Below are 4940 nucleotides of genomic sequence, written 5' to 3'. Positions count from 1 at the left end.
GTACTAAAAATTTTAAAATGAATAGTTTCAAATAACATAAAGTTAGACTATTAGTTTAGATTAATGGACGTATAATGTTAGTTTAGATTAATATTAGCCTACCACTTATATACTTTCATTTATTTCAACTGTTTGGAAAAGTGAACATATTAATAGTGTTAATAGTAAAAAATTTAAATTTAAATTAATTTAGTGTAAATTCAAATTTTTAACTAACATTATACGTCCATTAACACGCTAGGCAGTTTAATAGCTTTTTCCATTCGCTAACTTCCACCCGCTAACAGTTTTTATTAGGATTTATATTAAATCAATTTTTTTTTTGTGACTGAAATAAATTAAACAAAGAAAAACAAAAGAAACAAAACAAGGAACTGCTTAAATAGAGGGACAGTCCCGTTTAAGACTACTCTTAAACTCCTCCCAAGGTGAAAGAAGCTTCATATGCGAAAGTTGTAACTTCATCGCCATCTTTGCCATAGTATCTGCCACCGTGTTTGCATCTCTCATAATCAAACGAAAGTCAACACGCCAATTCCAATGCATGATATCTCTTATTTTGAGCACCAGTGGATCAATAAACCCAAAACCATCTTGAGTAACAAGATTAAATGCTTCCACACAATCCGTCTCACAAATAACATCTCGTTGACCCACATCCCAAGCTAAGAGATATCATCTCCAAATAGCAAACAATTCTCCTTGAAGAATACTATTACTCTCAATCATTCCCAAACACCCCCTTTGCCAGCTCCCATTACAATCTCTAATAACACAAGCAAAACCAACACTATCACCCGAACCAAAATAACTAGCATCACAATTAATCTTAAAAGTACCAATGGATGGGGGATTCCAAAAACCATTTAGAGTAGAGGGAAGGGACATACGTTGTAATTCAAAAATATTTCTAAGCTCCTTTTCTGAAGTTAATGCCAGACAAATGACTTTTTTCGGAGGCCAAGTTTCATGGGGATTAAAGATGTCGTTATTCCTTACTCGCCATATCCACCAAAGTCCCGAAAAGAACTTGAACGGGTGCTCTCTGCTATGATACAAGAACCAGTTCTTCAAATCCAAAGGAAAAAAAGGAATATCCAACCTTTACCAGACAAGCTGAGCTTTTGGACAATCCCGAATACAATGTATAACCGATTCCTGGCTAGAAAGACATCTTGGACACCTATCCGATGACGACATCCATCTTCTAAAGCGAAAACTTGCAGTAGGAAGAGCCTCCTTAAGACACAACCAAGCCAAAAACTTATGCTTTTCCGGAACAAGCTGACGCCAAAGCCAAAGCCAATTCTCCCTCTCCTCCCAACCAAACAGCTGCTTACACAATCACAAGTAACCATTGCGTGAGTCATAGACTTTGGCAGCAGACCCACTCCAATACCAACCCACTTCCGGACCTGCTTGTTCATCTGGATTGTAAGAGAGAATATTATCTTTCAGATTTTGAGATAAAGGAGAATAAAGAGCATCCAAATGCCACCTACCAACCGACCAAATATCCTGTATCCGGAGATTCGAATCAGAAATGTGGACATAATCCATCTCATTAAAGAAAATTCCTCATCATAGACTCCAATTTACTAATGATTCATTTGGGAAAAATAGAGACCTGCATCTGGTACGTGGGAATAGCAGCGGCAACAGAATTAACCAAGCAGAGTCTACCAGCCCGATTGAGTAAACTCCCTTTCCAGCTTGTTAGCCTACTCCGAATCTTATCCAGGACACCATTGAAAGCTGAACGAGTCACTCTAGAATGGCTAAGGGTAACTCCAAGATACTTGCCCAAATCCTAGACAAATCTGATAGAGGATACCCCAGTGAAAACCTCTTTCCTTGTTGCAGAGACATTCTTGGAGCAAAGCGTTTTAGACTTCTCCACATTAATTTTCATCCCAGATGCTTTGCAAAAAGTCTCTAAAACCAACATCACATTTTGCACTTGTCTCTTTGTAGCTTTATAGAATAGAAGCAAGTCATCCGCAAACATTAAATGGGATATTCTTGGTCCCCCTCTAGAAATAGCAACCGGCTCCCACAAGCCCAAATCAACCTGATGACTAATAAAGCATGCAAGTCGCTCCATACACAACACAAAAAGATAGGGTGACATAGGGTCTCCTTGTCTAAGACCTCGGCTAGGAGTAAAGCCATTCAGACGACTCCCATTCCAAAGAATAGATAAGGAAGAAGCAGTGACACAATTCACAATCAAATTAAGTGCATGGAGCTTTAAAAGAGTTCATGTGAAAAACAGCTGTTTTGACTTCCTCCATAGTAACTGGTGCCGTAAGATTATTGCAAGCTTCCTCATTCAGAGAAGGAAGAGGCACATCACCAAAGCAACCCAAATCAACATCATCCAAATGACAGAATAAGCTATTTTAAGATATAATAATAATTAAATTTAAATAACTGTGCTTTCAAAATAAATATTTTAACATGCTTATTTTAAATGGACAGTCCATTTTTTCTATTATTTAAAATAGACGGTTTATCTTTTCTATTATTTGAAACATTTTATTTTAAAAAATTTGAACCAATTTAAATTATTAAGATTTTTTATTATTTTAAAAAATTATATTTTTATATTTACAAATACATATATCCCGTTTATACGATAAACGAAATACATTCATAATTATCTTGTTTACAGTGTAAATGAGATAAATCAATGCAATGTAAATTAGTAAATACGTTATAAATTACATATTTTAGTAATTAAAATATTTATTTAAAAAAAATTCCTGAATAAAAATGGTAAGATTTGTTTTAATGTATTTAATAGATAAGAAACTAAAAATATTTATAATTAGGTAAAAACTCAGGTACAGTTAACTTTATGTGAAGTTGATAGTTGAGAGTTTAAATAATTTGATAAATTTGACTAAATTGTCATCTAACTATTTTCAACTATCAACTTCACATGAAGTTAACTGCATCTAACTTTTTACCTTATAATTAACTCATATTTTTATTTAATTTTTTTATTTGTAATACGTTCAAATAGTGTATCAAAAATTGAATTAGACTAATCGATCTGATTGAAGAATTGTAAATCAGTTGTCTGGTCAATTCGATTTAAGACTAAAAATGTTTTTATATTTAAATTGATTATAGAATTAGAAATAAGTTGAGCTTAGTTGACTCGAGTCAAGTTCAAAGTTTAACTCATAAAAATTGAGTTTAATTCATGATTGAACTCATTAACAATTGATCCTATTATATAACTCAAACTCAACTTATCAAAAGTTCATAAGTTAACTCAAATTCACGAGTCAATTCAAATAACATGAACATAACTTTTGGTGATGACAAACATGATTTTGATTGGATTAATAACTTAAAAATATTTTTGATGAATTATTTAGTGATACAGGCCCAAATGTTATTGTGTAGTCTAAACAATAGAATCAAATATCTAAAATTTTAACTACTTGGACCAAGTTCTTAGTCCAACCCATTGCCTTCATGAAATAAAAGGCATCTAATTGCTGGTGGAGTTCTCGTGATTTGGGTAAGGCACCGAGAAAAAAGAGAAATTCACTTTTTCACTAAGTACTAAAGAGAAAGGAAGAAAAAGCAAATCTTGGAGGCTATGTCAAATCAAATTGGAGCGAAAATCAACATGCTTAAGTTAAGCTAAATCAAAATAAAAAGGTAAAAATTTTTCATTAACATACAAGTCAATTACTCATTGAATCCACCTTCCCTCTGCACAAGCATTTTGGGTAACAAAAGAAAGATGGGGTCTACTTTCTTCTGTTGTGAATTAACGGCTAATATTGAAACTTGGGAGCAAAGCACAAGATTAAGGATTTTGATTTACCAAATTCATTGAAGATCTATTACCAATGAAGATGTTGCTGCACTGTATATCTCTGATTCTTAATCCCTGATTTTATAGTCTGATTGATGAAAAGAAAAGGGAAGACTTCAATTGGTTCAAGATTCAATGAGTTGACTTAGTTCAGCAAATCCTAGTCTTGGCAATGGTACTCCATATAAAAAGGAAAAATCAACTTTGGTTTTGGGTAAGGAGAGTGAACCAAAATCAGAGTTTTTATTGAGAGCTTTTCTACTGTTCTTGCTCAATGTTTTGGACAGTGTTTCTATATCAAAAGAACATTCTGCCAAGATGGAGAGCTACACAAGAGAGTGTTGAATACGGTTCATCCAATAGTTTCAGAGCTATTAAATATGATCTCCTTCATGATTTATCATTGAATATTCTATTTATATATTGTATCTTTCTTTGTTTCAATTCAGTGAAAAAGGGTATATATGTGAGGCATTCAGAAAAAGCCATTGAGAGAAAAGGCAAAGAGAAGTACTTGGAGAAAAAAGCCAAAATTTATGTTATATCTTTTTTTTACTGTATTTCTATTTTGTATCATGTACTTGAGAGGTATCCCTTGCTAAGTTGGGTGAGCACTTAGTGTGTTGTAAGTCTATGGAGTGAACCTAGCCAAGTCAAGCTTATGAAGAAATTTGATTTGTCCCTGATAGAATTAGGTTGACTCCTTGAAAATTGGTGTAGTAATACTTGAAAAGATAGTGAAAATTTCACTACTGTTATAGTGGAGACTGGATGTAGGCTATATTGCAAAAGGTAGCTGAACCAAGATACATGACTGTATCATTTTCTTCTTCTCTGCTCTGATTCTGTTTTCACTCGGTATGAGACAAAATAAAATTGTCTCCTGCATAATCAATCACGCAGTCTGAACAGAAGCGAAGTTTCATTTTTTGATTTGAGGATTAATTAATCAAATTTAAAAGAAGGTCATAGATTCAACCCCCTTCTCTAGGTTATCAAGAATCTTCAATTGGTATCAAAACTTCGGTCACAATGATCAAGTTTCACAACTTGGAGAAAAGGTCCAATTACAAACAACATGGATGCAAGCTATACTCTCTCT

This window comes from Arachis ipaensis, chromosome B01, assembly GCF_000816755.2.
Source record: "Arachis ipaensis cultivar K30076 chromosome B01, Araip1.1, whole genome shotgun sequence".
Lineage (NCBI taxonomy): Eukaryota > Viridiplantae > Streptophyta > Magnoliopsida > Fabales > Fabaceae > Arachis > Arachis ipaensis.
The sequence above is the reverse complement of the archived record's forward strand: the minus strand, read 5'-3'. Positions refer to the sequence as shown.